We start from the raw sequence: 26,528 nt of genomic DNA on the forward strand, positions 1-26,528 counted from the left end.
TTTTTTTTTTTTTTTTTTTCCCTCTATACACTACTTTGGACAGAGATTCAGAAGTCAGGGTAATCACAAGATATAAAATCCTTGTTTTTGTAATAAAAATATCCTTGCTGTCCTGTAAAATTTGTTTTAAAGTACTTACTGCATTGACTGTGATCTTGTTTATTCTGGTAACCTAGGACTAGCTTTTTGGGAAAGGGAAGTAGTAATATAGTAAGGAATATCCTATTTTGACAAAAAATGTTTGCATGATAATTGTTTTATAATAAGACCATTACCTACTATCCCCATCTAATAATGCCCATTGCAAACAAAGTCATCATGATTAATAATTTCCACAATTAGAAAATACAGACATTCAAACACATTGAGCTGGTATCTCAGTTTGTAAATAGAGGGGGGTTTTATATTTTCTTTGTTGATGGTATACAATGAAAAATTAAATTTATTGCATCAGAGCTGTTTAAGAATCACTTAAAAAAAATTCCTACAGGCTTCTCTAATAGAGCATTCTTGCTAATCTGGCAAGCAGTAAACTGCATCTTGCCAGATCTTCCTGCCTTTGTGTATCTTTTGTAACAAAGTGAGAAGATTCTGATTCTAATTAAAAAGAAAATATTTCTAGGACAAGATTGCCTATTATCCAAAATTCAGATTAGCAACAAAAAAAACCCCTTGGTGGTTTACAGTTGGTCTCGGTGATCATAAAGGTCTTTTCCAAGCTAAAGGAATCTATGATTCTATTATATTTCGCAATGATGCTTGTTTGGTGTTCAGGTCACTCATGATGTTGATATGCAGAAAACAGTTGCTTTTCATTGTGAAAAACACCAAAGGGTTAAAAGCAAATCAGACATGGCCTGCTGCTGTACTTCATTATCCTTGGAAACAGACTGCAAAGCTTTCTGATTAAAATCCCTTTTTAACTAGTTCTACAGTAAATCTTAATACTATGCTTCCAGTTACTGCCTTCTCTTTTCATGGGGCTGTTTGTTTTTTTTGTTTTTTTAATTCCCAAGACCAGTAAAGCATCTATCTTCTTTCACTGTGAAACCAGCCTCTTACATATAAACAGTCTGGAAGTCTAAACAAAGGTGGAGGGGAAAATTTAAAAAAGGAAAAAAAAGAAAAACATTTTGGCATTACTGGGACTGAACAGAAAAAGAAACATGGTCAAGACAACTAAACCCTCCAGGACAGCCCAATTATATTCATTAACTCCTGCTTGGTATAGAGGTGTGACAGAAGGCAGAAGATCATTCACATCATCTGTATCACAACCACAGCTGTCAAACTGAATAGCCTAATGCTGCAGTGACTGTGGACACAAGCACTGCTCCAAGCCTAAGACCAAACCCAAGCTGACTGCTCTCATACTGTAATTTATCACTTAAAAATTATAATTTCCCACTAGTCTCCCAGCATAGTTATTTTTGAGGGTCAGTCCTTCTCCTCCCAACTCTAAAATCATAGAAACCATAAAATGAAAAGCATGGTTGACCCTTATGGGACTCATCTCTCCCCTAGGTCCGATGAGGACACAGATATATATCATCTACAGCACTGTTTAGAGAAGTAAAATGGAAAACAAAAGTCTTAATTTCTTCTTTTGGCGACCTACTGCAGCAGTTACCCATCATTACACCTAAAAAACTTAACGGTTACAAGTTAATTCTCCCTTGCCACAAGCTGCCCATATGATACCCAGTTACAACTTAACAAACATGGAAAATATTCAAAGGTCATGCTTTAAAGACCTCTAACATTTTAGTTCCTTTCCAAATTCCTCTTCTGAAGAGCTGCAGAATTTTACATAAAGCATCTCACTAAAAAATGGAATAATAATTTCTAACATATCCCTGCAGGAAATTCATTACCTTTTTATCAGAGGTGCACTGTTGGCCACTATTGAGTTCATGACCCACTAAAATACTTGCTTCATTTTCTTCTGCACTACTACCTTCACAATCACTTCTCACTGATTTTTTTTTTTCTTCCCCTCTCAGGTGTGATTTTTTTTTCATTTGTTTTATTAAATTGTATCTTAATACATGAAAAAAAAAAATCTGAACTTAAACATTGTCCTCTAGAGTTCTTTTAAACGCTCCCTACTGTCAACTGTAAAATATTCCAATATCCAAGCCACTGATGAAAATATTCCACTCCTGCAGCATCCCACAAAACCTCAAAGTTGCTTAAATTTAGACTGATTTTTCTAATATGCTTAAGATAATAAATCTCCAAAATCATTTCAATATCAAGTGGCTTATCAACTTTAAAATCTTTTCCATACATGTCACCTTGAACATCCATGAGGTCAGTTAGCCTGCCGAACTGTTTTGCTGTTTCACTCTGTGTAAGCCCACACCTCTGTCTTATCAATTCATCCTCTTCTAGGTGCTGAAATACCAAGAACTCACCGCAGTTCTGAGGAGCAAAGTCAGATTTTATCTCCCTTGATTGTACAGTCACTTGCTCTCATTTAGATTTTTTTTCTCTTTTTAATTCCCATTTATTTATTTTGCTCATAAACCTCCTTTGGATCCTATATTGTCATTATCTGAAAGGAGAATAGTGCTGATCCAGAGATGGTAATGTCAGAGTTCTTGTGCACTCTATATTAAGTTTTATAAACTCGTACTGAAAAAAAAATAATACGGCCAAACACAATTTTAATTTACCGGTGCTTTTTTTTTTTTTTTAGAACTATGTGGCATGGAATTGGGAACATTTTATTAAAACACATGCAAGTTGAAAACACTTTCTGGTGACTGCATTCCATTAACAAAGGGAACAAAGATTGAACTCCCAATTTTAAAGTACCCTTTTTGAAAGAAACTTGACTAGTTATTCCTTAATATTAAACCCGTCTTAGCAAAGCTAGTTACAGCAGCAGTCAATTTTTGAGGTAGCTCTTACATTTTTACAGTAATTTACTCAAGTTTTAAAGCATTTCATCAATGACTTCAAATAGTTTTTATGAACACCGAGTAATCTTCCAAAACCAAGTATCTGAATTGGAGATGATGCTTCATGTAACTTTAGCGTATAATAGCAGCAGGAGCTGTTAAATTGTACTCAATAGCATCATCATAAAAGAGTTGGCCATGAAGAAAAGATGAATAATTTCTATTCAAACTACAGAGTGCCATTAGATAGCAGCAAAATAACTTCCTGAGTTGGTATTTTGCTGACACCAGAGCTCACACCCTGCCAAGTATTAAGGAAACATTAAAATTTTTTGATCCTGCAAATTCTTATTTCATTTGAAACAGGATATTGTTCCCCAGACACCATCATTTCAGTACCAGTCAAGGACAACCAGTTTATTCACAGGTATTATTTTCTTTTTGGCACAAACATGGACCTTTCAACCTCATCTTTCAGCTAGTCTGAGTAAAGCAAAAAGAAAGTGATTTCAAACTTTTGTCTCTTTTACACTCACCTTTATTAAGGCAATTAATTTTAAAGTGATAAAAATCATTTATTCCCTCTTCTACAGCAACAGAATACTGTAGCAAATAAAAATGTTACATGAGGAGACAATATTTGTGCACCACTATTTTTAGCATGATACAGACCACAGGACTTTTATACAGCCGTGTAGTTAGTTTATTAAATACTTGGCATGCAAGAAAGGCTAGGAAATAAGAAAAGATCTGTGGATAGCAGAGTCTGAAATCCCTTATGCTCCCTGAATAACTACATTTAAAGATCCAGAAATTAAAAAATAACTTTTGTTGAAACTGTTAAATATATTTAGGGAAATTACTGAACCTGTCAGTGCATCTCCCCCTTCCTTGGAGGGGAGTGCTGCAGCCAAAACATGTTACAAAAGTTTTGAAAATTCGTACAGATGGAAATCTCTCTGAACACAATTTATTTTTGAAGTGGTTCAATCCTCTCTTTCAAAAGAGCATTATTTACAGATAGACTTTGACCTGGCCCTCCAGTCACATGTACACTTTCAGCTTTCACAGAAGTCAGAATGAAGGTTCTAAAAATTACGGATTTCCTCCCCTTTGGAGTCTTCCTCCCTGACTAATAAACCCCAGAGCTCAGAGCCTCTCTGTATCCCTGGAGGCATGTAGTGGGAATGCCACACTCTCTCGCCTCAAGACAAATCTATAAATAAGCCCTTGCCATCGTGTCCTAGATACCTCAAGGCCTCAGCAGGGACATTTGTGAACACTTACCTGCAAGAGCTGCCTGCAAAATGCTTCCCTTGGCTCTTAAAGGCAGTTTTGTCTCTGAGTGGGAAACGTTTTGTATATTGAAATGTTCTGCGTTCTAACCCTGACTGTCACCCATCGCGGGACACCTATCTGACTGTTAGACTCTGGATTCTCCTTGTTAAATAAAACAAATTTAACCGATAGTTATTCTAAGGATGCATTGGTAAGGATTGCCTCATTTATGCTAGAAGCACAGTGCACGACCATTTAAAATTATAATACGTAATGAAAATGATCATATCTATAACTATTAGAATATGTAATGAACATTAACATATTATAATTTACAATTATTTATTACAATACACAATGTATATTAATATTAAAAACCTCTATTATAATTTACTATTATTACTCTGGATAATATACTCTTATAATTAATGAAAAGGTTACATCATGGAAAGACACTGGAGAAGTTGAGTATGCAAATTAATTGTGCACTGGCATCAAATAATTTAGAAAAGGACTTTTTAATACTTAAAAATCTGCTAAATATTATGATAAGCTTTATAGCACACGATGTTTCAGAATGAAGCTTGTACTAACTCGGATAGGAGTAAGTTATTGAATTGTAAAAAAGACAGAACTTATAGTTAAACATTTCAGTAAATTGAAGTATAACATTTTACAATCCTCTGTGTAACAGGATCCACTAATGTAGCACATTTTTAATAAAACATATTTACTTTCTGTTTGCTTTTAATCTTCAAACTGTTTGTGAGATATCGCTTCTGTGTAAATATTGAAAATGATCACTTGGTAACCCAAATACTAAATAAGGCATTAGGCTGATTTATTTAATCACCAAGGCTAAAACAAATCATGAAATGCAGTCAGCAATATTAAAGACTATTAACAACCTGCCACATAACAGATTCTATAACCATGAAGAAATTCTTGATAAAATTAAATGGTCTCACACACAAATATGTGTTCTCATTTATGAACTTTAGGAGAAAAAACATGAAGAACCCATGGTTTGTTTTTTTAAAAAAAGAACTATTTCAAGAGTCAAACCATCCATTATAGATATAGAAAGACCTACTCATGAGTGTCACCACTAAAACTGTTAATCAACAATAACTTTAATTAACATCTTGTATCACAGTTGAGCACTAAGTTAAATCCAGATTTAACTGTTTGATTCTACTCGTGTTTTAGGACTGACCAAAGCAAATCAGCAATGTATTGTTTGTAGGTATGAACTATACTTATAGAATGAGAAATTAAACAGATATTCTTTTAATTGTTAAGACTGCTGTTGAAATTCTCTCCCCTCTGATGCTCAACAGGCATTTTGCCATCGACGTCTGTGCAGCTGCATTTCTCCCAGCCGGGCTGCTGCTGGAACAGCTACAGACATACACATCAGGGTGACTCTGGCACTGTCGCCTACCTTGGTTCCTACCTGATAATGGTGACCTTCACTCAGGTTGGTAATAACAGTCACTCACCTGATATATAAAAATTTTGCCTTTTAAGCTGGAGTTTCTAAGACAGCAGGTCCCGGAGCAGACAGCACAGTGCGATGTTGGTACTGGCACTGCCCACATACAAAAGGTGTCTGGAGAATTCAGAGAAGCCCCTAAACACCATCCAGCAGGATGCAGATGGGTCGACTCTACCTAAAGTCATCTGGACTGCAACAAAAAATAGTGGCTACGGCACTTTCTTTTTGAAACAGGATATGGAGAGAGTCGGTGTTGCCATCTGCATTCTGCATGGTAGTTTAGTGATGAGAACACTCGCCCAGACAGGCGGAGACCAGGATTTCAGCCTTTCTGTAGTTCAAGGCACTTCAAATCCACAACTTCTGAAAGACTGCTTTACCTGTTACACTCTACAGACAGAGCCAATCTGCACACTTCAAAGCCTAAAGAATTCAGGAACTTTCAGAAAAAAAAAAAAGGATATCAAGAATAATTTTGGTTTCTTGCTCCTGCCTTCATAATTGTTTTAATAGTAGAGTCTCCTTCGAGAAAACGCATTAAGAAACAATACGAGCAAAGCCAGACTGAGGACTGCTTCCTTCCTGCGTTACACAGAGGCTCTGTGAACGCCTGTAAGCCTCTGCACTGGCTTCCAAGTGAGTGCTCTAACTGCTATGTTCTTGTCAAAACACTCTTCCTTTGACTTCGGTCATAGAAATTGACCTCAACTCAGTTAAGTGACTTGCTTCAAGAAAGCCTATGCTAAGTGGAAAGAGATGCTTTATGTACAGCCCTGAGTAACTGTCAAATTTCTCAAGAAATGCCGCACAGCTGCACTGGCGCTTCCTATGCCCTGGTCCCACTCAATATGCTTTAATGAACCTTTGGCAGTACCCACATTCTCTGCACAGGTAATCAATGTAACTGCTCCATGCTGGAACCCTGACTTCTTGACCCTGACTGGATCTATCAAAGTCCTGAACTTCGGGTGACTGTGTACATATAGAGCAGGGTCCTTAGTTTAAACACTCTGAATCTCACTGTTGGAGAAATGCTCTTTTGGAGTGTTATGGCTCTTAAATGGCAACAAGTATCGAGGACTGCAGCAGGAGCAGCCGATGGAAGAAAATTTGAGATGAGGAGCTAAGTGCAAAAAAAAAAGTGAATAGGAAGAAAAAGATAGCTGGAGATACAGATGCGAGTGAAATACCAGAGCAGTTCATGAGTTACCAGAACTGAATATGGGAAAAGGTGGAAAGGTGAAAAGAAAGGCTACAGTTACAATTATGTTTTTAATATCATTCAGTTGATTTTAGCAATGATATTTCAAGTACAGTGAAGCTTCTTCCACTGTAAGCAGTTGCCAAAATAGTAGTAATTGATGGCAGGCAACCTCTGGGAAAGGGACTGTTCAGGAGCACGGCTCACGAGGGGCTCACCCCTCCGTAAGTGGCAAGGGGGCAGGGTGAATGTTAGGAAGAGATGAGATGGATGTTGAGGACAGCAGTGTTTCTGCCACCAACTTTAGTGTGCTGCCACAAGACTGTCAGATCTCCCCCCCCTGCTCAACTCTCTCTGCAACCAGTGGAGAGAGACCAACCACAGGTATGACCAAGGTCACCTAAGACCTGGTTTGCTCTCTGGAAGTGACTATTTCTATCAGCTAAACAGAAGAATCCAAACAGGGTAACTACACTGCTAACTTAAGCATTTTTCTTTCGTACCTAAATTTAATATTACATGAAATGTTTAAAAATTAAATGGTTCTTAAAATTATTCTCAGTTCTTTGACATTTCCCTACATTTAAACTTAAAAATTAGAAAACTTTTTAACATCTCAAATTTTCCAAACCCCCTTGTGGCTCCTGCCCATATATTGTTCATTGATCTCATGGTTAGCATATTAAAACAATTCATGAGAAGCTCATTAAAACCTAGCAAGGAAAGTCGTCTGGTGCATTTCATCAGAAGAGATAATAGCCTACAATCTAGAGCATGAATATGTGATAAGAAACAAAACACAGTCATTCAGACAAAGAACACTTGGAATGTATTGTTCCCATAAGCAGATGTTAAATTACTTCACTGTAAAGTGGAATTTATAAAACCCAAAGAAATGTTATTTTTGTGTGAACAAACAAGATTAGTTCATTATTTCAGCAGGGTGACAAAAAATTCTTGTACATGTGCCTCACCATGTAAGCAGATGTATTGGAAGTAAAAACTGGTTGTTGACCGAAAATGCTATGTGTATATAGAAGTACTGACAGAGCAAGGTAGAACGGGTGTATCCTGACTAGTATTCTAGCTCAAGCATGAATAGAGTTGTTTCAAAAACCTATCACAGATAAGTCAGTTGGCTCAAGATTAAACTGCTATCTTATTGGAGCCATAGATCCTTGTGTGCAGAGAGAACAAGGACCAGAGTCAAGTCTGAAGATATACCTTGAGATAAGATGGATACAAAGAAAGCTCAGAAAAGCCTCAGCCTTTCCTGGGAATTGTTCATCTCAAATACATCCAACATAAAGCAAACAAAAATAAAATGGTGACTTCATGCTTGGGTAAACACCTAAGGGTTGTCATGTTCTGAGGGATATTGTCCTTGATCGTGTGTTCATTGTTACTTTCCTTATCTAAAACAGATCTTACAGTCCATAAAAAATCACTTCAGAACTGTTAAAAACCACTCAGACTACACTCATCTGTCATAAAGAGCCTATTTGTTATTGTTTGTAATTCATTCTCACAGTTAGGTGTAACAACACAGAACTATGTGTAAAAGCAACGTATTAAATGTCAATGTACTCACATCAGTGTCAGGTCCCTTGTCAGCCCCCGGACAAGAGAAGGTAACAAACTCATGGCATCTCTTATGAACCACAAAACAGCAAACTAGTAAGAAAAGGGAAACCAACAGTTAGAATGGCATAGGTTTTGGCTGTTTTTTTTTGGTTTTTTTTTTTTTCTGCTGTAATAAATATAATAAAAGAGGAAATAAAACTTATAGTCATATATTTCACCTGTAACTCAATGAAAGGAAGCAGAGCCTGATGTTAAAGACACACAAGAAAGGCAGACATCAAATAAACACTGTAATTAAAGAGGAGATAAGCATGCACATTTAAAAATCAAAAGACTCTACACAATGATAAATTTTTAACATTTAAGACAGCCCACAGTGTTAAAATATTGTGTGGGATGAACAATTCTCTGAAGCCACATTTCCTGAATCTAAATCTGTTTCTGTAACAGGAACTGTCAATGTGCATTCAGGCAAGAGCAGGAGGCATAAATGAGGAACGATAAACTGGAATGAAACCTGTCCTTGGGCACAGGATTTGTTCACCTGCATGCCTTGGTGAAGCTATCTATGGAGATCCAGTGTCTTTACTAGTGAATTACTTCTGCGAGAAACCAAAGTGAAGACTGTTGTAGAGAACAAAGTGTTCTCATATCACAGAATGGCAGGAGATAATGGGAAAAGAAAATTAGCTCCTGATTATAATATGCCTCTCATTTAAAATTTATGAATGATCTGAAAGACCTCTCTCTTTCTGAGATAAGGAAAACTTACTTTATGTCATGTGACCAAGGCTATCGGTTGTCACACAGCATAGGTCATACATGTCCCCCCAAACCACATAAAAAGAACAATTTGCTTGAGTGTGCTCACTTGGAAAAGCTGGTTTTAGCTTTTCACCCTCACTACAGGCTCTTTCTTAATATTTCAGATATTTCAAAATTGGTTCGCATTTCAACAAAACAGAACAATCTAGATTTGAGGTTATGAAAATCTTGAAATAAACACCATATCAACCAGCAATAAGTCAGGAGATTATAATGAAATGATTCAAAAGAAATTCACAATTTCTTTATATATCATCAAGCAATAAATCAGGAGATTATAATGAAATTATTAAAAAGTAATTCACAATTTCTTTATATATAATACATTCCTTGAACACTTTAAATTTTGCATTTCCAATACATAAAAATACACTATTTCAAACGACACTTCCAAAGGACAAAATAGATTTCAATTGATTGGTAACTGCAAACACTGCATTTCCTCAACTTCAGTGGAAACCAAATTAAATTATCTCAATTCTTCTAAACAACTCATTTCATGAGGCGTCGTTAACAGTTCTCTGGGAAAGATGTTATCAAGTGCACCTTCATGTCATTGCAGCATACAACAACGATTCCACCATAATGCCAGGCTGGACGCATTCACATCCTTAAGTCAGCTGTCGGGCTTCAAAGAAGTCTAATCACCCTTGTATCTTTCTCCAGGTATTTTTCATCATCATCCCATGCAGCAATTGTTTCCAACTGTTCTATTTCTGACATGGAATATATTTATTCTTTGGGCAAATGGAATAAAACGGGATTTGCCCCACTGATTCTAGGTAAGTTCTGACTTCACATGAGCCAGAGCTGTGGCTCAACGTATGCTGCCCGCTTGGTTGTCTAGTTTGTTAATCAATACCCAATGAATCCTACAATTATCATTTTGATGGTTTGTTTCTACCAACTGAAAGACTACTAAATGGCAATTACTATTACTTGCAGCTAAAAAAATCTTTCACCTCCAAATTGTATTTTTGGTTCCAAACCTTCCACTCTTGAAGACAATAGCCTGATTTATGTTTGCGGGAGTAAATCACATGGAAAAAAAGAATCTTGTTACATCCTTCAGAAAACAAAAAAGTTAAATTACTTCTGTATGCAGTGATCACACAGTTGCAAAATACAACATAATAATCTATGCAAAAGATCTGAGAAATATCTCTGGAAAGGTGGTAGAAGTGAGCTGCTTTACCAATTAGGATCTTAGACTGGCTACTCCAACTCTGCCTTTATTCAGCAAGAGCGTACATTACAAAAACTCTGCATATTTGGGCAGCTATTTTAGGCACTATTTATGAAATACCGTAGTCACATCCTATCTCTGAGTTGGCAGCCTCTCATAGCGTGTTAAAGAATTCATTCAACTAGAGACAATGTCGACCTTGTTTTCAGTGTGATATATCTTAAGTGTCAAGATAAGATACGTAGGAGAAACAGTGCCATTCTTTGCTACAGCTTCATTCTATGGTTATCAACTTCAGCTACTAACTTCTGTGAAAATGATTCTAATCACACTACAATGGAAACGCCAATTCAGCTGACAAAATAAGTAAACCAGACAGCATTCGTCCTCCTGAACTGTAGCTACACTTAAAAAGTCATTTATTAAGTATTCAGTTATCAGCGTTGACTACCAAATTTTTAAAAACTTTTCTGTTCAGTCTCCTAACAGACTGACTGTTGTCTGCCCCTCAACATGGACAGTCTTAATTCTTTATTTCCCTTTTGTATTTGGAATGGGTTACCTGTCTCCAAAGACCATGATTCCTTAGTAAGCAATTCAAAAGCATCAGATGTGTCTCACCTTTTGAAAATACTCAAGTGGGAACCAAAGAGTTTGACATAAAAGTAAACAATGGAATAAGCAACTCTCATGGAATCATAACTCCAAAGGGAAAGGATAAGGGTGAGCTGAAGTCCCTTGCTAGCAGCCATCATTTCCATACATAAAATTTAACATCCAAATTTTCATTTTGAAATCCAGCCATGAAGGGTGTATTTTAGCAATAGTTTTTACAGTTTTCTTAATTTCACAAAGCAGTACAGATCTAGAGAATCCATGTAAAATTTTACTTGGTTCAGATAAGTGCAAACAAAATGCTATCTGCTTAAAATAACATGCCTTTTTTTTTTTTTTAGGACTAGAGATCAAAAATAACCTCTCACTTGTTACTTGTTTTGAAAAGATGTTAATAGCTTCACATCACTTATTGCAGCTGTTAAGAAGTCACATTATGTTCACCACCTTCTCGTAATGAAAGTTATATTACACTCCTTTGCAGAGACTGCCAGGAAATTTGTTGCTTTACATTTTAACAAGAGTATAAGTGGAAGCGAGCTGGCACATATTATGCAGAGTAGCTCGAGAGCAAGTGGTATCTTGAGGCTGACAGTTAAAATTAAAAAGAAAATTATTGAGGTATTTTCATGTTTTGACAGCATGATTTTGATTTGTGGTATATATAAAATGGTTGTGAGCTTCCATCCTTTCCAGCTCTGGCCTTGCTGGATACAAATATTCTCTCAGCAGCCCAGGGAGGGGGCGCAGGGAGGGCACAGGGAGGAAGGGTGAGAACAAAACAGCCTTGTGTTGCACAACCAGACTAACTGCTAGTTCTCTGCTGGCATGCTCCATCTACCAGGCTGATGCCTCGCCCTCCATCTCCCAGCAATGCTGCAGAGAGCAGAAAACGCTAAATGGATATCATGAAAACAAGGAAGAATGTGGTAAGGAGCGCTCAGTGCCTTCTCAAAGCAAACAAGCAGAAGATGCGCTACGTGATTTGTGGGATTTATGATACATAACGGAGGGCAATTAATTCTATCCAACACTTCTCTGTCAGTGCACAATACAGAGTTGTTATAATATATAGATATAGTCATCAGTCAAGAGTTACAAGGCACTGCTGTAAATTTCAAACTGTTTTCTAAATTTTGTGATGTGTGAAGGTTATGACGATATATTGTCGGGTGAGAGTTATCTGCTAAAAAATACTGTTACTAGTAGCTTTCATATATGACACAGACTGATGAGACAGAAATTAAATATTTCAATAATAAATAGCAGAATCATTTTTCTCTATTAGATGATCTATAAAGAAGAAAAGCCATTGTTGAGCCCCAGTTGCCTACACATTATTTAGCTGTATGTCTGAAGAGCTCACAAGTATTCCAAAGAATTAGGGGTAAAAGTATCTAGACAAAAGTAATATACTTCACAATTTGGAATTATTAGAAAAGTCCAATGGATATTTTAAAAAAATCACTTTTATACTCCCACTTTTGGAAGAAAACAACAGGCTAGATGAGCATTTTCAATAGACATGAATAACTCTACTACAACACTTATTCAGTAAAACAAATTAAGCTGCAAGCCTAAAAAGGGCGGAGAGAACGTATTTCTATGAGAATCTAACTGAACTGCCAGTTATATGAAATCAATGAGGTTTTTTTCAAGTCATCTTTGACCCATTTTTGTAACGGTCAAGACTATTCTCCCAACTCAAAGGATAAATGTATAAAATCTTAACCACCGTAAAAATCATGTAGTTCCTTCCCATCTAAAGAAGCTTTAGAGCTGTGGCTCTGCTGCTATGACATCATTAGTCGCCCAACGACCACAGGTATATGTATTCCTGCCTCCATAATTTGTTTCTAGGTTTCAAGTATTGATTCTTCCAAAGGAAGTGGTAGAGGAGGTCTGATTGACAGCAACAAGGAAAGAACTCCGCGTACACTCAGTATTTGTTGGTCGGTTTGTGCCGCTGGGTTTTGTTGTTGGGTTTTGAACAAGAACTGATTCTGAATTAGACTAAGGAGTTACAACAGAAGTATAATAAGCACGACATCACTCCGTGCATTAAGAGTAAGTACACTAAGAGTGTACTTACTCTGAGCAGTAAGAGTACACTAGAGAACTTGAAGGGCCTCTACAGTAGCATGGAGCACTGAATAATTTTTATGTTGCTGTTTCACATGCTTTGCATTTCCAGTGAGGCCACAGAATTTCCCCAAGGGGCCCATATTACTGGCTGACTTGTGCTTTCTGCACGACACCAAGCAATGAATGGATTTGTCACATGGCATGCATTAGTTCATTCTAAGATCAAATATAGCAACTCCATTAAACGGAAATAGGGTACTACTTCAAAATAGACGAATCATTTAAATACCAACTACATTTGTTATGTAAATCCGCTTTACTGTTTAAATAAGTTTACTAGGAATAGATTAAACTCAAGAATGGGGAATATTTCCAGAGTGAGAAGAATAACATTTAAGAAACAGAATTTAGCACTACTTGTCTTTCTCCCTTTCTGAACATATCATGATTGCAACTTGTAAAAAAATAATGAAAAACCTTCTTATATTAAATATAAAAAGGCCGTAGATCATAAAACAAACACAAGTCAGAAGCACTGCTGCCTCTGAATGTTATTAGCATACTGAATCTGCAGGGAATTTTTAAAAATGACATTACCCTAACTTCTTCAACATATATAATTTATAACACATCAGCTAGTTTTTCTGCCAATGCTTCACCCCATCTAGAAGAGAGTGCTATCTCAAGAGAGTACCCAGGCTAACGCTTGCAACCGCTATACGCAATCTTGCCACTGGCATTCACAACACTTTCCTCACTAGAACAGCCTACAGCCCAGCAAAACACAGTCTGCTCCAGGATAACATAGTTAATAAGGGAAAACAGCTGTCTCTCCCCATCACCTTAACCTGTTACTAAGCTTCTTAAAGCTCTTTTGTAACGCCACGAGGTCACACAGCACCTTTACAGCACTAATCTGCACAGCGCTACACATTGCTTGCTTCATGGATTATCTTTATTTTCATCGTAGTTTTGGCAAAACTCAAACTATCTTCTCAAAGTGGCATCGAAAACCTATGCTGAAGTCAAAGTATTGAGACTACGTGAAACAATATTGATAAATTAGGGCTGATTCCTACTGCTAAGCTCCAAGTCTATCAGTCAGTAATTGGGTTGCGCATCCTCAGGCTCATACATCTGACCTTGCTGCACATAACTTTCTTTTTAAATTTTGTCAAGTTCAATTAGGCTAAATAAGGTGGGAGCAGGACAGAAATAAGATCTGTACCACATTTTTTAAAAAAAATTTAGGAGAAAGTAATGGTTAACTGCAACAATATCTTACTTGTGTGAAAGGATTATACAGATCATCTGGACAGTCTTAACTACTCAGGTCATTAACTCCTTTACACTACGTATAAAACAGATGGATGTTGCCAGTAAGCTGGCTTTGCCAAATATACAACAGTGTGCAAATATATTCTGTATGCCTGGCAGAGAATGCATATACGTTTTCATTCACCTAAACAACTTCCACAGACCTGGTAGTAGAGTGGGATAAAATTATAAATATATACCTGCAGCTATATAAGTAACATTTTAAAACCAGTTTGGATTTAGTCAAATACCTCACATAACACATTCAGATTTGTCTGAACACTACATTCAGGCACACACTACACCAGATTTTTCATTTCTGCCTTCCATCACAGGGAACAGAAGGTACCTGATTGTTGTTTTGTTTTTTTTTTTTTCCTTTAAAACTGTTGTGCAATGTTTGCAAAACTGAGAAAAAGTTTCAAAATTTTAAAGTCTTTAATGTAAGTATTCAACACTGTTTCAATCGACTTGTTTAATTATGCACTTTTTAAAAGACAGAGATCACCATTTCGGTGTAAAGTCCTTGCTAAAATTTCACAGAGCTATTAATCTCTCTCCTCTGAGGTGTCCCATTTTATAAATTAATAATAACCCAGAAGTCATCTATCAAAAATGGTGCTAGAATAGCTATTTCAAGAACTCGTAACAGCAAAAAAGATGACCCACAATCACAGACTTTCTATATAACTTCTGTAGTTGGAATTCACTTTAGTTTAAAAATCTGCTGGTCTTAACATGTTATACACCAGCAACAAAGACACTCTGGGTGTCTGCTCTGATCTGCTCCGTCGCTGTGTACAAGCACATCAGCAAGGCACTGCACAGCTCTTTCGAAAACTAAGACAATATGAAAGCCCACAAATGTTTTTTGTGAACACTGAATAATAGCTCTTCAGATTTTCCAACTAATTCAGCAGTGACCCTAACCGTAGAAATGGGCTGTCTTAAATAAAGCAGCTGCCTTCAGTCTGATGTTATTACCCAGCGCAAAAATAAAGGGCCGAGAGGGCGAGCAGCACGAAGCAGCACAGGCTGTATATATTTTAAGACTGTATAAAACAATGGGATACAACATAAAACCAATCTCCAGGATGCAGCTGTTGGACTGTATTTTGTCTTGTAATCCAACTGGAATCCTGGATGCCAACGGAAAGCAAAGAGCTTTTGGAAAATCATGGTAACCACCTCTACTAATGCTACAAGACACAGTTTCACTGAGTCCCAGTCACATCATCTTGTATGAAAAATGAATGAGGTCCTCAATGAGTAAACCTCCTCTAAAACTAAGAGCAGTCACAATGGCTTTGCACTTACAAGCCCTGTCGTCATCACATGCCACGTTCTGCCTCTGCCCACCAAGTCCAGGACCAGCTCGATGGAGCCCTGGCTCCCGCGCTGCCAACCAAGCTGAAAACTTTATTGTTCAGTCATGAGATGCCTAATGCAGTGAAGACAAATGCCTGAAAGACTTACACGATTTCTTAATCTTTCATCTCACATTAAATCACCCACACGGTCAATTTAATAGAGCCTGCGCCACGCTTCACAGTAGCGTCTGAATCCCTTCACAGCTCCAAGCACGGAAAACTGATGAGAGACAGCAAGTGTGCTCTAAGGTTTTACTGGGAGGTTTTTAGAAATATTTTAGAATACTTCAGTACTAATGTTATAGCTTCTTTTTCTCAGCACTTCATAATTTAATGATATCAAGCTACTGGTGGCTGTAAACCAAAACATTTCCTTCTCTGAGTGTGATTTGTATGGATACAAATATAACAAGTGAAATGCCAGATCTGAATGCCAAGAGCTGAACGTTAAGTATTTTAGTATATTTTGAATTTAAGTCTAGGCTTGCAGTTGTGTTTGAGAAACCTTATAACACACTAACAAAATTAATGAACTGTACTTGCCAGTAAACACAATCCACACACTAATCCCATTACTGCCAAAGACAGTATTTATTTTTCTTCAGGACGGAAAGAAGTGAGGCCAGGGTGACCCTGAACAAGCTGTGTGAAATACGGACAGAGCCATATCCCAAGGACTAACCTCCAAGAAATAAACTTCCTGTGATACCTGTTCGGACACAGTCCTGATAAGGGAACTACTTCACCATTGCTAACACAACAAGGATAATCACAAAATTCTACATTTACTTACACATGCTAAAGTCACTAAAAAGATGACAGAATCCTCTGACATTAACTTTCACATAACGGTGATTCCAGATCAGCACAACGGGGCTTCAGATGTATTAAAGCAAAATACTCATGCTATGCATATTTAATTATTTTTAAAAGAAAGGGAAGCATTTAATTTTAAAGGACGGAAGATCTAATCCTACATATCAAATGTTATAAGATATTAATGTGTCATTTGATGTTTATGCCTGGTATAGAATTATATAAATTTAAGTATGAAGAAAATCATGATGCTGATCCACAGCAACACCAGCCCTGACATACTTCCTTCTCTCCAGTCCAATTTCATTTGCTCTTTCTAGTTTCTTTCTGCATGGGGAAGGCCTAAATCAAAAGATAATTATAAAACTTCTTAAATCTTGTCACAAAAACCTCACCTTGAATTACTTAATGATAATGATTATCTCTGTAAGAGTTAAACTTGCTATCCAAATGCGCTTTAAACTGCAACAATTAGGTCTTTTTTGTTTGCACAATTAATCAATTCTGTAGCCTGCTCTGTGGTATATTCTGTGCTAAAATGCCTGCATTAAAAATGAAAGATATTAACTTTGTGCCCCAAAGGCACAAAAACTCCTCAAAAGGCATTATTTAGACTCTTGCTGACACCAAACCAAATAATTTTGATACCATGAAATTGTCAGTATTCAGCGTATGACTGTATTTGCAGTGCAGTATGTAGTATCTTTAGTTAGAAGATACACAGGCACCATTTGGTGCTGGATTGTAATGACTATTAATATTCAGATTTGGTAATTTACTCTACATTAGCTCTAATTTGGTAGCTTTCTCTTCCAGAATGTAGAAAAGGTATTAATACATAAACATGACAGTCCTGTTAATTTATAACTTACACAAAAATAATGGTCCAATTAACTAACAAAAGGGAAGATGTCAAAGATACGTCAATACCACCGACTGGCACCCAGTACATCAACCCAAGATGGGCAGCAGGAGGAGGCTACAGTGGCATGGCCTTCAGTGCCGAGTTCCAGACTGTGCTAAGAAATTGCTTACTACAGATTTCCACAGCGCATAGTTATTGTAGTTGAAAGACTTCTAGTTGACAGCTGACTACCAGATTACCTTCACAGGGACCCACTAGAAGATACAAAATGTAAAAGTAGGGGATGGGATATGTTGGAAGAAAAGGCCACACAACAGCAACTCCTGTTGGTCTACGGTAAGGAGCCTCTTGCTGCCTCTTCTCTCCAGGTTTTGGATGACTACAACTTCACGACTGAAGAGCCAGCAGATGTCTGCCATTCCTGCCCTGAGGCCTCCAGAAGTTCCCTTCCAAGAAAACACAGATTTTTTTTTTTGTATGGCAATAATTATCCTCTGCCTCTCTCAACCTATCAAAAGTACGGCTTGAATAGCAAAAAGCATTTTTAAGTAAAAAGGTTCAAAAGATATGGCTGAAATTTTCAAAGGATACAGAGGAAAAAGAGAAAGTTCAGCTCCTTTTGGACACGAGGGATACTAATAAAACCAACAGATAATCACTTTAGACACTTTTCTCAAACGGTTAAGCTGGGGTTTTTATCTCACCCACCCATCCATCTCAGTAGTAGTATTGTATCAAGACACTGAGGATGTTTTGTTAATTTAAGGTTTGCCTGTTGCTGTTTCTCTTCTTTACTTTTATGTTACCCGGTAGATGCCCAGTATTTATTGCCAGGCTCATCCAACTGCATACATCTTATTAAAGGGTCATCTGCTAGAACTTCAATATCGCTTCTACTCTCATCAGTCAATGAAAACACAGTTTCATCCCAAAGTAACTGTAAGTTATCAGAAAGTAAAACAGCATATGCCAAAAAATAAAACACCACATTAGACCAATTACAGTTAGAAATTTAGTGCCAATGTAGGACAACACGTAAGACAACAAACACATAGAGAAACCAAGTAAGAATTCAGAAAATTCACCCTCAACCAATAAATAGAAGACTTTTTCTCCTCAGTACGTTTGAAGGGCACATTATTTACTCATAACAAGCAGATTAATTTCTTAGGTTTGGTAGTTATGAAAATTACATGGTTGAATGAATGATATAAGTTACAGTAATTCACATGAACTAGCAAAAGTGGTATTTAGAGGAAATACCTGTGGGCTCAGAGGTAGGTAGTACATAAATAAAATATGAAACCATGGAAACGTGTCATTTAATTACAAATGCATTATTTACATTTGCAGTAAAATATTTAAAGAAAAAAATTTTGAAACAAAGAAGTAGTTGAAATGGGAGATTTGCAGCAAGAAAACCAGTACGGCAACAGCCAGTGGAATCTGTCACCATACAGTCGTTGTAACTTCTAAAGTTAAAGGTACGTTTTGAGCATGAATTCAGGAAAATCAAACTAATTGTACCCATCGGCCTACTAACTGAGCACTAGGCTGTAAAGCCCTTCTTAGTTTACACATCTTGGTTCCCAGCGCTTTGCCAGCTCAAACGTTTGGAATCTTGGGGAAACACTACATCAGCATGCAGAGCTGACATAGTGATGATTTCTTAAGTCATGGTTAAGTGACCACTTTAATTTGACATATAGCACAATGCTGTCAAAATGAGTTGCCCTGTCTGCATGCTTCTATGTCTTAACATTTATGCAGTCAATTTTTTTTGGCAAGGTTAGGTTTTAGCTGGACCAGTTCCCCGAGCTAGCTCAATACACAGAACATGAAAGCTCATGTAGCACAAAAATAGAACTAAAAGACCACCATAGTAGCCTAGATTTATACTAGATAAAGCAACTGTGCATTAACAACCTATATGAACGTTAAAACCCAAACCGTCTTGCATGATTAAGTCACAGAACTGAGATTTCTCCAGTTTATCTAGATGGTTGACAAAGATTTCGAAACCATTTCCAAGTACAGGCAACATTCCTAGAACTTGATCTTCACCTCAAAATGTTCCCAAAATTTAGACTACATTTGAATTTTTAGTTCTTAGAAAGAATAATGGCTATTTTCATTATTAAGTCATATAGAACTTTGACTATGAAAATAGTATAAGAGCATTTTCCACTGTTTGGTCATGACATATTTGTGCAGTTTTTCCTGGCTCACTGAAGCAGCAATATAAACATTATTTCTTAGTTTCTGTCTGATATAATGAGTAGTATTCTCATGATATGGAAAGGTAAACACTATTTCCTATCCCATATATTTACTAAAAGCAATATATTAGCGTAAGCAAAAAATGAGGCATGAATGAGAGTGATATGTTAGCTGACATTCATCTGAGAATAATTGCTTACAACAGGCCAAGAATTTTCAAGCAGCAATAAGGGACTGGAGCTCAGTAAGCCATGACTCAACCCCCCAATAAACCCCCAAAAGAAGAGATTGTAACTCATTCCTACTCGCCATGGAACATGCATAAAGGGTCTATAGACCAAAAGTGAAACAAATTAATTTGTTGTTACTTTTATTCAAGGTTTTACTGTATGTCGTATTAGCAATTTAGAAAAGATCATAAAGGAAACTGAAAAAATGAAAGCATTTTTGAATTGCACATCAAATCTATCTAATTTGGTAAGGAAAACAACCACTGAAATCTGAGCTTTTAAAAGCACAAATTACTAATAGGTAAAATAAAAAAAATCTATTTCATGCGCATTAAAAAAAAATAAAACCTTATTAATATTTCTTGAAAAGAAACTGCTGAAACCGCTTTCTTCTGAACTTTAAAGTTTTTCCGACAATAATAACTATTTCCCCTCGCTAACTCAACTGTCCCCATTATTATGTACAGTGCAGCAAAGGAATTCAGCCTTTCTGTAATATGCATTTAACAGCACTAGAAACTATACAAAGTCTCCACAATGCACTTATGGATACCTGGGCTGCTGCATTATTCCAAAACTAATAGCAGTACTAGTGGATCTATCCATTCTAAAAGCTAAGTTACTGCTAGAGGCATAGTGTAAAACACCCTGCCAGGTATCTGGATAAGCTAAAATGGACCTATTTTATTTTTCTTCAGGAAGAATTAAGCACAGGTCAGAAATGTAAGTGTCATTAGACTCCCTGCTTAACTGCAGCATTCCTCTAGCACCCCAGTGAGTTGGGGCGGGTAGAGAAAAAACCCAACCAACAAAAAAAAAAAGACACACAGCCTGGCATCCAGCCCCAGAATGACATCTGGGAGCAGTTAGTCACCAGATACATAATGCATGAAACAGGGACCGGCGCTCTACGGGCAGCACAGCACAGCAGTTGGTGGCGATCGGGTCCCACATCTCCAAAGCACACCGGTACGAGAACAAAACAGCTCGCATTCACGCGTGCAAGTGCCCAAACGTGAACGCAGGAAAACAGACACCATGACGGCAAAGGAACATAAATAAACTGTACTGTTGAGGAGTTTCCATGAGCCCATATAGAGAAAAGACATGGATACCAAAATTAAAGCCTTTCAAATGGGACAAGATTTCTTCGTTGTGCTAGGAAGCTCGCACAATGATGGGAAATGGTGAAAATTAAAAAACAATGACAAAACCTCAAGGTTTACTGAACAGCCTACAGGATCCAGAAAGCCTGCGGCATGACACCTCACTTAAACAGTTTCCCCAATGCTACAATCTGTGTTCATGCATCTCTTACTGCCCGAGTTGCAGAATTCAGTCATTCAGTGTTGCCCATTGAATGTCTAAATTCCAATGGATCAATGTCTGTAACTTGGCAATGTTTCTCCTTAGGCCTCAGTTTAGTAACAGATTATTCCATAGCTAGTTTAAAGCAAGATAAAAAAAAGCCACTTTTTCCCTTGCAAGATTTGGATTTAAGTCCTTGTAATCAATAGCCTGAATAATGCCCTTTATATAATGCAGCCTATTCATTACATCTCCCCCACACTTCTTAAATGCTGTTTAATATTTCTGATTGTGAATACTCCATTATTTCAGCCAAAAATAGTTTTTATTTTCAATCATGTTACGCCTTTTAGCGCTGCACACTGCAGGGTGCTTAAATCCTTCACAAATTGAGTAAAATAATGCAGTAAAACTATGAAAGCAAGTGATTTATATAAAACCGCATGTTCTCTCTGTAAACAATGCAAAACTGTTACAGAAGTGGATGGAAAATAATAAATTCCAATAGATTCCAACTGGCATGAAACAGATGAATTCTACATGAATTACACTGAAATGATATAATAAATGTAGAACAAATTCCAGGCTCCACACTTTGAAAAAGTGCATGCCACATATAGAACAGGATCATACATCAACAAACTGCTATATGAGAAACTAAACTTCCATTAATACCTGGATGCAACAGGAATTTTCAGTGTGGCAGGAACTTTGCTTTAAAGCTGTCGTGATTAATTTGCAGCTACGTCATTCAGAAATTCAGTGCAGAACGTTAAAATGGGGCTAAACCGTGTCTTAGGCAAATAGCCAGGAGAGAAAGAGAATGTGAAGAGGTCACACAACACTGCAGCTAGAGTCTTTCCATAGAAAGTTTCTTTGGAGAGTTATTTTCTTCACTAGTTTGGGTAAAAACATCTCTCCAAATTGGAGGGCAATGCTACACCCAATGTCTAGTTTCAGCACAGCGAGAGTTCTCCTATGACACAGGCTGTCTGTGCTTGACGGGCAGAAAACAAGCTAAACAACCTCAACCTGTCAAATTCTGTACTGAAGAATGGAACTTGAGTCTGTAGTTCCATATCTGCTTCACACAGGCATAAACCAGCATCACTGCTTAAAGCCGTTTCTGGTACCTGCCCCACGCCCCAGCTGCTTATTCCTGCCCAGGACCAGGCCCCTGGTTTCGCTGGCACTGCTCGCTCAGTGGGCTCAAGGCACATAATTATTCAAGGATTCCCACCCTGGCACACGACTGGTGTTTATGTGCTGATACAGCAACCCCCCCCCCCAAATTAGTGCACATAAGGACTGGGGTGCCGACAACCAGTCAGGCAACTGCGGGGACCAGAGCTCCAGGGCAGGACCAGACTCCTTCCAACTTGGAGCGGTTTATCTGGGTTGTGGAACAGCACCAGTCTTCACCGAGAAAGGCTCAGCATCTTCACGACAAAGATCAGCCAGGAAAATTCCTCTTTCAGGTTTTGTCCTATTTCCCCAGCCATCTGCTGCTCCTTTATTTCATCATTATATCTAAACAACAATCTAAAGCCCAAGATTGTGCTTTGAAGTATTGATTGTTAAATTCTAGGGGAAAAAAAATAAAATACAGAGTCTGCCTGAGTTACATTAGATGTGACTGGTGAGAATTTCTAACAAGAAAAAACAGTGGATGCATTTGTTCTGAAACTCACTGACTGGATAAAACTCATTATAAACAGATTTATGAAAGTGACTCAGAATTTGGAACAAATTGAAGGTGAGTAACCAAAAAAAAAAAAAAAAAAAAAAAAAGGAACAGAAAAAATGTGTTCTATTAGTTTTTAAAATGTGCAGCGCTGAAAATGTGCACTGAAGCTGCTGAGGCCAGAGTCACAGTTTCTATATTTCAACGCCTGTGTATTTGTTTCCTTCTCTGTACTGCCTTACAGTACAACTGCAGAATTAAGAAGAGGGTTTTTTACATTTTATTCTCAGACATGCTTCTGCTAATCAACAGCAAACACCACTACTAGTAATACCAGGTATTACTGCAATCAGGAATTCATAGTTCATTTCCCTGCTGCATAATGCAATCTCATTCTTAACACAGAACTTTCATATTTCTGCAGAACAGATTTTTTTCAAAGACACTATTTCAGTGGCTTTAAAATTTTTTAGAAAAGCCACAAAAAATTGTATACTTATTTTAAACTACTGCTACATATTATAAACTGGTATTTCATACATTTTTGTCAGTGACGGAAGACAAAAGATAATATTTAGGTCTTAAAAATACACAATTTGGCGCTTTTTTTCGTTTGGATTTTACATCCATTCACAGACACTTTCACAGTAAGTGTATTTACAAATGCAAAGGGTTTCACAAGTTCAATTGTGGTAATTAGTCATATTTCAGCTTTAAATGACTCTCTGCTCTAAAGAAAAAGATTATGGCTTTTCTTCTTGCTCTGTTACCCAATTGGCATTTAAGTCAATCTGCTAAAAGCGTATCTGCTTCAATGGAAGCTCAAAATAACGCATTAAAGGAATATGCAAATCTCTAAGCTTTTTTTTTTTTTTTTAATACTTTAATCTAATAAGAACATATTGCATTACTAAGAACTTCTGGCTGAATCTGTTATTCAGCTCTCCTTTAGCTATTCCATAATTCCACTTTTGCTGTCATGAATAAGACAAAAAAAAAAAAAAAAAAAAGCGCTATTTTATGGGCAAGATGTTTATAGCAACTTCAAGTTCTTATCGGGGTTGCAGAAAACAAACTTTCATCCCAATGCACATTCATAATGTTTAATATAGTAAGGAAAAGCCTTTCCACAGAACATGGCATGCACTCAACTGCGTATTTCGATGCAGATGAGAACGTGGCTGCTCACTGAAACGGCATCACTGCACGGACTTAACAGTTGCCCTTTAAACTAAAAGCTGCATCAAAAAGTTACTGTTCCCCAAATCCTAACAGGATTACCTTTCAGCTATACTGTTAAACACAGCTGCATCTCGAAATTCATTTAGTGATGGCTATTAACAGATCTGATAAACACAAAACGTGTTGAACATAAGGAACATGGCAGAATATTGATTGCAGTAACAGCCTTCTGAAATAAGATGGTGCCTGCTGTGGTTTTGCTCCCTTCAAAAGAGACAGCTAATCACCAAACCTTAGAGAGAGGCAAAAAAGGAGGCTGAGATCTACTGATTAGTGACAAATAAGGTGCTGTGAATCCACTAGAATGGTTGCTAAAAGAAACCAATGCTTTTCATGAAAAGGGCCAGACCTACACCTTCAAAAAACCCGTGTGGATCAAAATACTGGCTCTTTGCAATTAACAGCAGTTGTAAATTAGTCATTCAACATAAACCAAATAGATTTATTTTTTTTAAAATAACCTAAGTAAGAGTTTAACTTTGTAAGAGCCTCTGTTTTGCATTAGCTAGCTCGATTTTCTGGAGTAAGATGCAACCAAAACCTGATGAACTTCCATTACAGTTGTGGTGTTTCGAGAGTAGCCGGCACATGCTGTTCTGATTTACAGCGACGCATATTTTAGGTTGTTTTCAGGAGCTTTTGTACAACACAAATTGGCCTGCCGTGGTTTATGTTGGTCTCTTCATTTCAGGATCTTACATGTAAGGCTTTGTTAAATGGTTTTTAAAATGGCCTATGGTAAAAGAAGAGAAAAATGAAACCCCATGCCACCTTTCTAATGTAGAAAATTATTCCTACTTCAGGGTAGTTATTCGATTTGATACAAGAATTAGTAAAACCTCAGCATACTCAAAAGGCTTTCAGCCTTTTCAGAGAATGAGGCCCCTCTCAGGCCTTCTTCGTCCACTTGAACTCTACTTCCAGTAATGCTGTACAGGTTTATCATTCTGTTAGGGAGGAATTTACAATGAAGTCTGTTTTGCTTTAAGAGGAAAAAGCATTTTTTGTTCATGTGCCAGCTTCCTTTGCATAGTGCTTACATTTGTGTTAATACATTTGTGCTAATGCCCTCCTGGCTTTCTCCATACACAACGGGTAGGAGAACTCTGCTGACTTTAAGTAAATGGGTACTATTGTTAAAACACAAATCCAGGTCTTCACTTTTGCTGAGTGACACTTGACTTGGTTTCTCTCCCAGTTTACAGTTTACTTTTCTTTGTAAATAAAAATTTGATCCTTCTTCCTGCAGCATTATGATTCATCAAGTTACAGTTGGAGAGGGGGGACTGTCTTGGGTTTCCTGATTGTTACAGCTTTAAAAATGGACACCACTGGGATTTATATCATCTACATGCTTAGACATTCACAGAGATCATATCTGTTTGAGCTCACTGCTTTATAATCATGGAGGGAAGTGGGTACTTCTTTTAAAAGTAGTAGTGCTTTATCACATCCTGATGTAAATTGCTTGCATCATGTGGAAAGGCTCTCCATTAGAAAAGATGGATACTACTCTTAAAAAAAATGCTTTAGGATGAGATTAATCACACCTGAGGAGAGTCCATTTCTCTCCATAGGCTAGAAAGGGATTCAAGACAACTCTCAGAGTTTAAAATTTACATTGCTGGCATTTAAATGTGAATGGAGTAATCTCATCCTATATGTTGGCTAAAGTAAAATAAGGTTTAAATTAATAGGATCATCTGTGTATGCATTGTGCTTAGAGCCAGCTACTGCTGCTTGGCTGAAGCTGATGCATCTGGCTCATTTGTCCGGGCACACTGCAGCAAATAATGAGAATTCCCTGTGCTAGTGTGACCAAACGAGAACTAATGCATTGCCTCCTGCCTTCTGGTTTCCATTAGTAGGACACTTACTGAAGATTTCTTTCCTAGGGATTTCAGGTTAAAAACTGTTTTATCTTTATTCTAGTGTCTAAGTGCTGCCCTCCTTCTACATAGTGAGTGCTCAGGCATTTGATCATGTCAACTTTTATGTTTCACTCCATACACAGAAAACGCAGCAGAAAGCTCGTTTCAGACCAAGCAGCATGTGCGTAAGGACAGTCAAACCAAAGTCCCCTATAAATAGAGCACACTGACTTTCATGATTTTCAGTTCATTCCTTCCCTTTTTGGACCGATTTCTGAACATATTATGCAAGCTGGAAGAATAGATGCAAATTCCCTAGTGGCTATTAGTGTGTCTAGACTCATTCATTGACCTAGATGATGTCTTAATTGCCTCTTTTCTATCTGATGGGGAAAATATACTCTAACTTTTCCTGGCTGCAACCTTT

At 37.3% G+C, this 26,528-nt stretch overlaps 1 protein-coding gene across 1 annotated transcript in view; it reads right to left on the reverse strand.

Moving 5' to 3' along the window:
• Positions 1 to 26,528, reverse strand: part of PRKCA (protein kinase C alpha) — a 151,338-nt gene that overhangs the window by 86,480 nt on the left and 38,330 nt on the right. The window contains exon 2 of the mRNA XM_026860902.1: positions 8,475 to 8,557. The gene's annotated coding sequence lies outside the window, so the exon portion shown is untranslated. The remainder of the gene's footprint in view (positions 1 to 8,474; positions 8,558 to 26,528) is intronic.

This window comes from Athene cunicularia (genome assembly GCF_003259725.1).
Source record: "Athene cunicularia isolate RWA chromosome 18 unlocalized genomic scaffold, athCun1 chr18_part1, whole genome shotgun sequence".
NCBI classification, from domain to species: Eukaryota; Metazoa; Chordata; class Aves; order Strigiformes; family Strigidae; genus Athene; species Athene cunicularia.